Source organism: Triticum urartu, chromosome 6A (genome assembly GCF_056163025.1).
Source record: "Triticum urartu cultivar PI428250 chromosome 6A, HENAU_Tu73, whole genome shotgun sequence".
Taxonomy (NCBI): domain Eukaryota; kingdom Viridiplantae; phylum Streptophyta; class Magnoliopsida; order Poales; family Poaceae; genus Triticum; species Triticum urartu.
Window position 1 is genome coordinate 439438288 of NC_141878.1, and position 13447 is coordinate 439451734.

The following is a 13447-nucleotide window of genomic DNA, read 5'->3' on the forward strand; positions in this document are numbered from 1 at the left end:
TACTCGTGCATATAACATCTACGCATAGACCTGGCCCGGATGCCACTATTGGGGAACACAATATTTCAAAAAATTTCCTACGATCACGCAAGATCTATCTAGGAGATGGATAGCAACGAGAGGGAGAGAGTATGTCTACGTACCCTCGTAGACCGAAAGCAGAAGCATTATGAAACGCGTTGATGTAGTCAAACATCTTCGCGATCCAACCGATCAAGTACCGAACGCACGGTACCTCCGCGATCTGCACATGTTCAGCTCGGTGACGTCCCTCGTACTCTTGATCCAGCTAAGGCTGAGGGAGAGTTTCATCAGCACGATGGCGTGATGACGGTGATGATGAAGTTACCAATGCAGGGCTTCGCCTAAGAACTACAACGATATGACTGAGGTGGAATTCTGTGGAGGGGAGCACCACAGACGGCTAAACAATCAACTTGTGTGTCTATGGGGTGCCCCCCGTATATAAAGGAGTGGAGGAGGGGAGGGCCAGCCCTCATAGGGATGAAAATGGCGCGGAAATGGACGGAACTGGGTGCTACCATATTTGTTTCTGTATTTTTATTGCAAAAACAGAACGAATACAGAAACCCCAGAAACGAATATGGAAATAGATAGTACCGAAAACAGACACGGGGCGAATACAGAGCGGACACGGAAACAAAATTGCGTGTTGACCAGAACTTAAAACCCTCCTCGAATCATAGAGAAATACAAACAAAGAGCAAACAAATTTATGGAATTGTTAACATGGCTACAAAGTAATATGGTTGTGTTTGCAACATAGGTTAGAATTGTAGTAATACATGAAAATTCTGTATAGGGTCTAGTTGAGTATATGTGCGGTAGTAAAAGTTGGTCCTCAAATGATCCATTCTGCTCATTACACTCATTGTGTCATTTTGTGTTGTTTTGTAGTTGGGCTACAAAGAAGCCATGGGCCTATAGTAGAAATGGAAATTCAGTATCCACTTTCCGTTTCCATGTTTGTTCCACCAAAAAACACCATTTCGTTTTTGTTTCCGTTTCCACATAAGAAATTCCATTTCCATTTTCATATCTCCTCTCCGTTTCCATTTTGCCTCCGGAAAAGCGGAAACTTTCCACTCCATTTTCATCCCTAGGCCGGCTCCCACCCAATTTGGACTGGGCTGGGGCGGGGGGGTGCGCCCTCCACCTTGGCTGCCTCCTCCTCTCTCCCACTAAGGCCCAATAAGGTCCATTGACTCCCCGGGGGTTTCGGTAAGCCCCCGGTACTCCGGTAAATGCGCGAACTCATCCGGAACCATCCCGGTGTCAAACATAGCCTTCCAATATATCGATCTTTGCATCTCAACCATTTCTAGACACCTTGTCATGTCTGTGATCACATCCAGGACTCCGAACTACCTTCGGTACATCAAAACACATAAACTCATAATACCGATCGTCATCGAATGTTAAGCGTGCGAACCCTACGGGTTCGAGAACTATGTAGACATGACCGAGACACATCTATGGTCAATAACTAATAGCGGAACCTGGATGCTCATGTTGCTTACTACATATTCTACAAAGATCTTTATCGGTCAAACCGCATAACAACATACTTTGTTCCCTTTGTCATCGGTATGTTACTTGGCTGAGATTCGATCATCGGTATCTCAATACCTAGTTCAATATCATTACTGGCAAGTCTCTTTACTCGTTCCATAATGCATCATCACGCAACTAAATCATTAGTTACATTGCTTGCAAGGCTTATAGTGATGTGCATTACGAAGAGGGCCCAGAGATACCTCTCTGATACAGGGAGTAACAAATCCTAATCTTGATCTATTGCAACTCAACAAACACCATCGGAGACACCTGTAGAGCATCTTTATAGTCACCCAGTTATGTTGTGACGTTTGATAGCACACTAAGTGTTCCTCCGGTATTCGGGAGTTGCATAATCTCATAGTCATAGGAACATGTATAAGTTATGGAGAAAGTAATAGCAATAAACTAAACGATCATAGTGCTAAGCTAACGAATGGGTCAAGTCAATCACATCATTCTCTAATGATGTGATCCCGTTCATCAAATGAAAACTCATGTCTATGGTTAGGAAACTTAACCATCTTTGATTAACGAGCTAGTCAAGTAGAGCCATACTAGTGACACTCTGTTTGTCTATGTATTCACACATGTACTAAGTTTCCGGTTAATAAAATTCTAGCATGAATAATAAACATTTATCATGATATAAGGAAATATAAATAACAACTTTATTATTGCCTCTAGGGCATATTTCCTTCATACACACTTCAATTTCACACAATTTGGCCTCTTTCTGTGTAGAATGTTGTCAACAAACTAATACATACTCGACTGTCGTGCTACTCTTTCAGCTTCTTCTTGCTCTTTGGGGAGTTCCCCTGTCTGTAGGTAATGGACAATTAGCTGTGCCCATGACGGAGCTTGTGGCTCGATGACAAGGAGCAATGGCTGTTCTTCCTCTGCGAGAGCACATGTCTTAACGACAAGATCTTGGCTTGATGGAGACTGCTGCTCACCGACAAGATGTGTCTTGTTGGCGGTGTCAACCTTGTCGGCATCTACTGGTAACTCTGCTAGAAAGTAACCAGCGGTGTTTGATTTTCATGTCTTTGATTGCCTTGTTGATGGTGTAACTGATGGCTGAGTCAGATGGAGTACAAAAGTTCATGGTTCCACAGGTAATCTTTTGGCAGCATGCTTCGACAAGTCACCAGCAATGTTGTTTTTCGCACGAGGAACGTGCCCTATTTGCAGACCGTTAAAGTGCTCTTCCAACTTCCTGACTTCATCTACATATGCTTCCATCAATGGGCTCTAATAATTTTTGTTGACCTTCTTCACAACAAGCTACGAGCCACCTCTGGCGATCAACTTTCAGATACCAAGATCAACTGTGATCCGTAGTCCGGCAAGTAATCCTTCGTACTCAGCGATGTTATTGGTATATTTCTCCCCGGGAAAGTGCATCTGAATCACATACTTGAGGAGATATCTAGTGGGTACTACAAGTATCATGCCGGCACCGGCCCCTTGCAGCAAAACAACTACGTCACAATATATGACCCAATCTTCTGTTGTTTCTTTGTCGGGGAGAGAGGTCTCTAGAATTTCTTTGTCTTGTGTTGGCGTCCATTCTGCAATGAACTCCGCGAAGGCTTTGATCTAAATTGTTGAAATGCTCTCAAACTTCATGTCAACGCTTGACAGTTCCAACACCCACTTGACTATCCTGCCGGTGGCATCTGGATTTCTCAAGATGCGTTGTAAAGGAAAGCGAGTGACGACAGTAATCTGATATGCTTGAAAGTAGTTGCACAGCTTCCTTGAGGCTGTGAGAAGGACAAAGAGCAACTTTTGCGCACCAGAGTACCTTGGCCTAGCCCCCTATAGAAGGCAGCTGACAAAGCAAACTGGCACCGCACCATCTTCTTCTTTGGCACAACTTGTTGTTCTAATTCATTTGTTTGGGCTGAACTTGACTTGTTGGAACCAGACCTTGCTCGACAAGATTCCAGCTTGCCGGCTTGTGGCTCTATGGATGCTACCTCTTCGTCGTTTGCTTCCCTCTCGCCACTAATGTAGCACTGACCACTTGATTGGTTGTCTCAAAGTATAGCAGTAACGTTTCTTGTGGCTTAGGCACAACTAGTATTGGCAGAGAGGAAAGGTACTTCTTCAAATCTTCAAGCGTAGCCTCCGCTTCCGGAGTCCATTTCATTGGCAATGCCTTTTTCAAGATTTTGAAAAACGGCAGGGCATGCTCAGCTGACTTGGAGATGAACCTACTCAGTGAAGCAACACAACCAGCAAGGCATCTGACATCTACTACACAACATTATTCTTGTAGACTCGTGTTGGGCCTCAAAGCACAGAGTTTTGTAGGACAGTAGCAATTTTCCCTCAAGTGGATGACCTAAGGTTTATCAATCCATGGGAGGCGTAGGATGAAGATGGTCTCTCTCAAACGATCCTACAACGAAATAACAAAAAGTCTCTTGATTACATGATTGATTTAACCTGCTAATGCCATGCTATTGTTTTTCTTGACTGCTTTTGGTTATTGTGAGCTTGCAAGTACATTCAATGTACTAACCTGGCGTGTCATGCCAGTTTGCAGGTCGTGCATGGTTTGCTTGCTTGTTTGGTGTGGTTCTGTAACGCCCCGGACACACCCGCCGGTGGTCGTTACTCCTGGCGGGATCTAGACTGGCCACACAAATCAATACTAGTCTTTTCTGCGCACTTTGTCCTCACTCGTGCGCACCCGAAGCAACTTCCCGGTCGGTCACCCATCCTGAAATTACTCCAAGCTGAGAACGCTTAACTTTGTAGTTCTGTCCGAATGGGCTTCCGGAAAAGAAGGAATTCCTTATTGATATGAGTAGTCTATCATCCCTATTAAGCCAGGCTATCACATACACCCCACTCAAAGGAACTGACGTCCTCGTCGGCCACAGGGACGTTCCCTCTTGGCACATACGTCTATGCTTCCAGTCCGGCACATGTGCGATGTCGTGTGCCACGACGGGTCACAAACGTCATGCACAACATGTCCGCGCACCTATCCGCAAACATCCGGGTAACCGTGAGGATCAGCTCTGATACCAACTTGTAACGACCCTGACACACCCGCCGGTGGTCGCTACTCCTGGCGGAATCTAGACCGGCCCCACAGATCAATACTAGTCTTTTCAGCACACTTTGTCCTCACTCGTGCGCACCCGGAGCAACTTCCCGGTCGGTCACCCATCCTGAAATTACTCCAAGCTGAGCACGCTTAACTTTGTAATTCTGTCCGAATGGGCTTCCGGAAAAGAAGTTATTCCTTATTGATATGAGTAGTCTATCATCCCTATTAAGCCAAGCTATCACATACACCCCCACTCAGAGGAACCGACGTCCTCGTCGGGCCACAGGAACGTTCCCTCTTGGCACATACGTCTGTGCTTCCAGTCCGGCACATGTGCCATGTCGTGTGCCACGACGGGTCACAAACATCATGCACAACATGTCCACGCACCTATCCGCAAACATCCGTGTAACCGTGAGGGTCAGCTCTGATGCCAACTTGTAACGCCCCGGACACACCCGCCGGTGGTCGTTACTCCTGGCGGGATCTAGACTGGCCCCACAGATCAATACTAGTCTTTTCTGCGCACTTTCTCCTCACTCGTGCGCACCTGGAGCAACTTCCTGGTCGGGCACCCATCCTGAAATTACTCGAAGCCGAGCACGCTTAACTTTGGAGTTTTGTCCGAATGGGCTTTCGGAAAAGAAGGAATTCCTTATTGATATGAGTAGTCTATCATCCCTATTAAGCCAGGCTATCACAGATTCCTGTGTTCACGAGCTAGGATAGACGTTCCAGCCAGTCCCTGCGGATTGGAGTCCATCATCGTTGTTCGTTGTTCCGCTGCTAGTAGAGGTTCCGCTGCCTCAAGTTCTTATGCTGCTTGCATAGAGCAACTGTGGTTGGCGTAGTGTCCTGTGCCAGTATTATTCATTGTAATATCGGAGACCTTGTATTCATATTCGTGATGTAATAGAGAGCTGGTTTGTTCTATGCTAAGCAGTGCTCTATTCTAAAAAACTTCACCTCGATCTCTGGGCTAGAATACGGGGCATTCCGGTTTCTCTGAGCCAGGGTGCCACAACGATTGGTATCATAGCAGGTCTGGCTGTAGAGCGTCCTAGTCCATCGGAACGTTATAAAACGATAGTATAGGGTCTGGTTGTTGCCCTTGCTTGTTGCATTTGGTTGTTGCATATAGTCTTATTCGGTTACCCCTAACCCCTGTTTCGTGCGTAGATGACGGTCAACTTCCATGAGTTCAGTGCCCTCCCCAGAGCTCCCGGTGCTGTTCCTATTGTGTTCAGTCCCACTTTGGCACCTCTCAGCTTTTCCACCCTCCTTGGCAACATGTGGCGTAGCATTTATCCCCACGGAGATCCACCCCCTTTATCAAGTATTCCAGTTTTCTGCCGGAGGAAGAATTCTGGAATATGTTGCTCACATCCATCTATCAACCTCGATTCCTGTTGGTAAGCACACCTACAGTTTCCGCGGTGGTTATGGCGCTACTCCTGAGCATGCCGTTCAGCTTGCCGCAATGGCCGGTGTCGGTGTCAAAACCGGCGGATCTCGGGTAGGGGGTCCCGAACTGTGCGTCTAAGGAGGATGGTAACAGGAGGCAGGGGACACGATGTTTACCCAGATTTGGGCCATCTTGATGGAGGTAAAACCCTATGTCCTGCTTGATTATTCTCGATGATATGAGTATTACAAGAGTTGATCTACCACGAGATCAGAGAGGCTAAACCCTAGAAGCTAGCCTATGGTATGATTGTATCTTGTCCTACAGACTAAAACCCTCTGGTTTATATAGACACCGGAGGGGGCTAGGGTTACACAAGGTCGGTTACAAAGGAGGAGATATCCATATTCGTATTGCCTAGCTTGCCTTCCACGCCAAGCAGAGTCCCATCCGGACACGGGACGAAGTCTTCAATCTTGTATCTTCATAGTCCAGCAGTCCGGCCAAAGGATATAGTCTGGCTGTCCGGAGACCCCCTAATCCAGGACTCCCTCAGTAGCCCCTAAACCAGGCTTCAATGACGATGAGTCCGACATGCAGTGTTGTGTTCGGCATTGCAAGGCGCGTTCCTCCTCCGAATACACCACGGAAGAGTTTGAATACAAGGATAGTGTCCGACCCTGCAAAATAAGTTCCACATACCACCGTAGAGAGAATAATATTTCCAGAAATCTAATCTGCTGACATGTTTTGATAGCATGACATCGTGTCACGGCCCGGTCATTATTTGAACCGTTTTTATTTAACTAGCCCCGCACATAACGCGAGGCGGTTTCTTGACACGTCTTGTCAAAGCAGGGATCGTGTTCCCCTTATCACGCGATTCTCATCAATACAAACGTGGGTAACCCAACCGTGCCTGTTGGTATGACTCCTAGATCTTAGGTAAGTCTCAAACGGCCACGAGGAGGACGCCTGATATTCACCCTCTTTATAAAGGGGACAAGGCTTTTTCTTTTTTCCCTCCCGCGCTCAATCGAATCCTTCCCCAGCCTCGAGTTCTAACACCAAAGCACAGGTCAGGTGCTTCGGACCTTCAATCATGTCTGGATCCAGCCTTCAAGGCCGGTGGATGCCTTCCTCCGTCACGGAGGAGGACATCAAGAAGTTCAGGGAGGCCAGATATCTGACCGCCAAAATTGCGCATAGGCTGCCCGCCCGAGGGCAGGTCGTCCCTACTCCCGAACCCAACGAGAGCGTTGTGTTCGTCTCCCACTTCCTCCGAGGACTAGGCCTCGCTCTGGATCCCTTTGTTAGGGGTCTTATGTTCTATTACGGGCTAGATATTCATGATCTGTCCCCGGATTCCCTTCTTTACATCTCGTCATTCATTCTCGTATGTGAGGCCTTCCTCTTCATTACCCCTCACTTCGGCCTATGGCTCAAGACCTTTGATGTGAAGCCGAAGACGGTCAAGGGGCAGTACGCAGCGTGTGGAGGTGCTTTAATAAGCAAAATTGCTGACGCTCCATGGGCAAAGGGTTCCTTTCCAGAGGTGTCCGAATTGTGGCAGCGGGAGTGGTTTTACATCACAGCTCCCCGAAGTGCCAAATGGGTAGCTGCCCCCACCTTTCGCTCGCCCCCCTCCACAACTGATGTCATGGATCAGCCGGGGGCTGAGCTGGGGTCCAGCCAAGGACGTGCCAATACTGCAGAGCCGTATCCGAGATCTCTCCGAGGGAGATTTCAGTCTGGTTATGGTAATGCAAGTTATGCTGGTTCGTCAAGTCCAGCCTTGCAAACGCCGACCCCTTCGCATGTGGGAATTCAACCCGGAAGGACCGTGCACTATTTAGCATTTCCTCGGCATGACGCACGAGGAGATGTAAAATCGTTCATCGGACCCCAAATAGAGTGTCTGGACACCGCCGAGGACGTGGGCCTAAGCTGCAACCGCCCCGCTGCCCAAGTAAGTAATCCCATGGCCGAACTCACTGTCCTTTTATTTATCATGACATCATTTTGAAGAATCGCTCTTGGACCAGGACTGGATAACAAAGGCGAAGATGATCCGATGTTCGGCCCCCCTTCATGAGGGTTTGGACAATCCGGTGTTGGAAAAGATGCTCGAGCCAGCACCTTGTCTAGTGCCCTCAAAGGAAGATGAAGGGGGGAATAAAGAGGGAGAAAGCGGGCCTCCTTCGCTACCTATTCCAACCGAGGGAATGAGTGCCTCCGCGAAGGAGGATAACACAGGGGAAGAATCTGACATTCTCTCCCCCCGGGGAAGGAAGAGGATTACCTCTGAAGATCCGTAAACTAAGGTTTCCAATTGGGAGAAGAAATCTCCGCGAGAGGGTCCTGCCTCGGAGGGTATTCTTGTAGCACAATGTCCGCGCGGGGATCAGCCCTCTACCGAGCTGTAAGTAATCAAAAAGTACTTAATGGTGAAGATATCCTACCTTACTTCTGAAGACAATAACCGATGCTTATAAATTGCAGTCCGGATCGCAACCCTTCTCGACAGAGTTCATCTTCGGGGGATCTTCTTCCGGAGATGATGGAGAGAGAAAAGCCTCCCCCAGACCCCCCAGCTCAAGAAGCGGGCGACCTTGAAGTGTCGTTGCGAAGGGTATCACCGGATCCACTAGGGCCAGAGGAGAACCATTTGGCTGCCCGGAATCCCCAGTATCCGGCTCCCATGGAGAGCGACAACAAGGGTCCGTACGGTGTGCGGTCGGATGCACTGAAGGATCTTCTGGGGCAAGCTGCCATCTCGGAAGCGCATCGTACGCTAATGGGTATGGTAATTGAAAGGATTTCATCCGCTAAAAGCGGTTTGCATGAAGCTTTTATGAGTCTGCTGAAAGGCTTCGAGGTACGTGAATAATGTATGCTTTTAACAGTACCGTATACGTTAGGTATGGCCATGCAGATAGTAGCCCCTGAGACTCTGGTTGTCGTCAAGAACGGCGGCAAACAAAGGATCATATTCCCAGGTAATAACCAGACCGCCTTTATGTGTAGGTGGTTGAAGCTCCAATGGCTAGCCGGACTGATGGGTTTGCCGAACTAAAGCGGCAACTGGATGCAGCAGATGCCGACATCGTGCTTGTCAACAAGCGGCTTGACGAGGCACATGGTGAGTGATTTTTCTGGTGATCGTCACATAATAAGAGCAGCATGATGCCAGTATCTTTAATATGTTGTGACTGCAGATAGAGCTGCCACCGTGGAGACCCTTTGGGTGGAGCTTACCCGAGCCAAGGAGCAAGCGAGGAGGAGCAATGCGACCGCTTTAAAGGCGGCCGAAGAGTTAAGAGCCGAACAGGCTGCGCATTGCGAGAGCAAGGAAGAAATAGCCAAGATGGCTCTAGAGTTAAAAGATGCTGCTGACTGTTACCAGCTTCTTGAAGAAGAAAACCAGGCGAAGGCGACGGACCTGAAGAAGGCCTGGGTGGCTGCCAAGGAAGCCCACTCCAAAATTAGAGCGATGAAGGAGGAGCTGAATCAAGCTGTAGATATTGTGTCTGGGAAGCCCTTCTTGTTGCGGACTAAGTTCGGAGATCCGAAGTATTCTCCTCTGGACCGGCTATGGAGTTCTGCGGACACGTACATGGATTTGGCTGCAAGTGCTGCTGATGCAGACGAGTACTTCAGGGATCAGAAAGGTCCCGAAGTGGAAAAGCTGTTCTGGTCACAGTTTCACGCTCCAGTCCGTCCGATGCTGCTGAATGAGCAATTGACCGGTTGGGACGAGCTCCATAGGTTATCCGGACTTGCCATGAGGTCCATTGTGGATCACCTGTGGCCGGGAGGGCCAAGGCCGAATAGCTACTTTAGCATAGTGCAACAATTCCTTGATGCTGTGCCACACATCGATGCTGTAAAGAGATCGGCGTGCATAGAAGGTGCACGGATGGCCCTTGCCCGTGTCAAAACATACTGGGTGGAGATGGAGGCCACCACTGTTGCGGCACAGGGTTCGGCCATAAGCCGAGTGGCTGCCGAGCACTACTTTGAAGAAGTCTTTGAAGGCGCTCGTTCGATAGAGGCTCAGTGCTCGAAGAATATTATTTTCCAGTGACATGTAGTCCCATTGTACAAACAATGTTTTTCTGAATTAATTAAGGCTGTATTTATTCTTTTGCCCGAAAGTACTATGATGCCTCCTGTGCGGCCGTTTATGTATATATGTATATAACCTGAAAGTTCGCAGTCGCCGGCTTCCACCCCCACGCATATAATGCGGGGTGTTCGCAAAAGATGCATATCCTCACTTGATCCAACGTCTTGGTCCATTAAGGAGGTGATCGCGTAGCGAACGAGGCAATCAGACTATATTGCTTTAACACTTTCACTTAGCCATAGGAGTTTGACAGTGGTTGTCGGGGGTTTGGTGCGACATATGCCAACAGATGGCTTATCATGGTGGGGGCGAGTAGAATGTCGCCGGTTCCTGGAAACGGGATGAGGCGAAGGAATGCACGCCGGCGAATCTTACCCAGCTTCGGGGCTCTCCGGGGAGATAATACCCCTACTGCTACTCTGCGGGGTCTCCGCATGATCACTATGGTCAAGTGTTTACACGGTCACTCCTTGAGCTGTGTATGGTGGTAAGAGAGGGCAAGGCTAGCTCTCTCCCTCTATCTGGTGAGGTATCGAACTACTGGGATCCAACCCTTTGCATGGGTGCCCTGGGGGGTTTATATAGGCCTACCCCCCAGGGGTACAATGGTAATGTGGCTGGGCGCGGGCCCAGCCGTCAGTGTCTCCGACCTCCGACTTCTCCGCCGACTGCTGGGGCCCGCCGACTGGTGGGCCCTGTCGACTAGTCTGGTACGGAGCCGACAGGCCGCGTCCGCCACGGGCGGGTCTTGCCGGCTGCTGATTACTATAGCCGTGCTCCTGATGATGCAAGCTTGGTCATGGGGTCATGGCAACAGCCCCGCCGCCTGGCGGGCGATCACTGTGGCCACTCCCCATCTCTTCTTAATTAATGGCATGTGGGCCCGGGGGAGGGCTCGGCCGACTCCCCCGGGCCGACTCCCGTTGGGTCCGACTAGCGGTGCTCCCGCTGTCTCCCAAGGTCTCGCTGGCTGGTGGGCCCTACTGCCTCCAGGCCGTACAGACAAGCCGTCGTGGGCGCAAGACCAGGTATAGTGGTGCTGATGTCAGGGCCGGCTGGGCAACAGTGCCACGCCGCGGGGAGATCTTCCCAAGTACGGCGCGCTGTAGCCATGCCTGCCCTTGGTAAGGGGCGGGGAGTGGGCTTCATTGTAGCCACGCCCCTGCCCCGTCCCCCTCGATGAGGTCACGGTTTGTTGGAGTCGCCGGCCGACTCCCCAAAGCCGGCTTCTCTGGAAGTCATCCCAGGGACTCGGCCGTGAGCGGGCAGTCGGCCGCCTTGCCGTAGACTCCCCAGGAGGCGGCTCTTCGCCCTGTGGTCTTGAGGGGCGCAGCCTACCCCGATGTCTTGAAAGGTCGTGGGGCTTGGGTTGGCCTACCTGTGGCCCATTACTCCGACAGTAGTCCCCAAAGCTGGTGAGGCGCCGCGGGACGATCGGCCGAGAAGCCTCAGCAGTTTCTCTTTCCGGGCGCAACACATGGTCTTGATTGACTTCCGTCGAGCTGAGTAGAAGGAGTCGGACTCGCCCAACTTCGGACTCACTCAATTCTGACTTGCTCAGTAGTTCGAACGTCGCGGCGGGATTTTAAGTGGAGTGCTAGCTAAGCCTCCAGGCCGCCGCCCGTTCCTGGACTGTCACACGAGGGCACCTGGCCAGGCCGTTCTGCCATCCCACGCGCGCGACGGGAAAGGCCCATAGGCGGGGCCCGCCACTACCGCGCCTCGGCGCTCGAGCGGATCCGCTGCGGCCCTGGCGGGCGGTTGGTATTCCTGTGAAGTTACTGCACGCAGTAACTTTACGCGGATCATGGAGGTCGTGGGGCTGCGGGCGCAGTAAATCCCCACGTCCGCCTCCTCGGCTTCGCAGCCCATAGGACTATAAGTAGGGGGAAGAGGGGGGCACGCGCGCCCGTCCTTCCCACTACCCCTCGCTTCTTCCTCCTCGCAGCTCCTCGCTCTCCTGCTTCATCTTCTCTTCTTTGCCTTGCCGCACGCCCAAGCTCCGGCGAGCGCTGCGGCGACAGCTTCGCGATGAGCTCTTCCTCCGCTGCCGTGCCCCCCCAGTGCGCTCCGGCACCTGGGACGGCTCCGAGGTCCACGAAGACCATATCGAGTTCCTCCGCCGGACCCGTCGGCTTCCCGGCGAGGATCGCGTGCAGGTGCGTCTCGCGCCGGAGGGGGAGATTTCCCCCGCCCCACGGGAGAGCGAGTGGGTCATCTTCCGCTCGCACTGCCTGCGCGGGCTGGGGCTGCCGGCGAGCAGATTCTTCCGGTCGTTCATGGAGTTTTACGGACTCCAGCCGCACCACCTCACCCCCAACACAGTGGTGCTGCTGTCCGCCTTCGTGGCTCTGTGCGAGGGCTTCCTTGGAGTCCTCCCCACCCTCAAGCTCTGGGGGGAGTTCTTCTTCTCCAAGCTTGGCACCCAGGCCGCGGGCGTGCCGGCTCAGTGCGGCGCCTTCATCGCCGTGCGAAGGACAGGAGCCAACAACCACTTCCCCTCCATCTCCCTGCTGAAGTCGGTGAAGATGTGGCAGCGGTCCTACTTCTATGTCAGGAACGTCGCCACGTGGGGCGACTGGGTTCATCTGCCGGCTTTCGAAGCCGGCCCGCCGGCTGGTAGACTGCCCAACTAGTCGTACCGGGCCAGGTCGCTGACGCCTGCGGGAGCTGGCGCCATCACGCGACTCCGACTGCTGACGCAGTCGGAGGGTCTGACTGGCCCGGACCTGTTGGCCGCCTTCGTCTCGCACCGAGTTCTCCCACTCCAAGGCCGCCCTCACCTGATATGCCAGATGAGCGGGGGCCGCGACCCGAGTCGGATGTGCACCAAGGACATGCCTCACGAAGAGGTGGCTCTGATGGTGAACTACTTCTCGGACAGCAGGCTCCCAGAGGACTGGCGATTCGGCAAGGAGCCATACTCCCGCGCCAACCCCCCGCCCGTGGTGAGTCACCTTTCTTTTCTTTAGATTGTCTTCTTCTTGCCGAGTCTTTTTCTAATCAGTCTGCTTTTTGGTTAGAATCCCCTTCTTCACCCACCAGCCGGCACCTCGGGGCCGGCCCGTGAGTTCGCCGCCGATCGGGCGGAGAGCGACATCGACAACCCCGATCTGGGGGCGGCGGCTCTGGAAGATAACGCTGAGGGAGGAGGAGGGACGACAGGCGACTTCAGGCCCTCGGCTACCTTCGCCGACTGGCCTGAAGACGACGCCGAGGGAGGAGTCGCCCCTCACCATCGGCCAGGAGCCAGCCAGCCGGG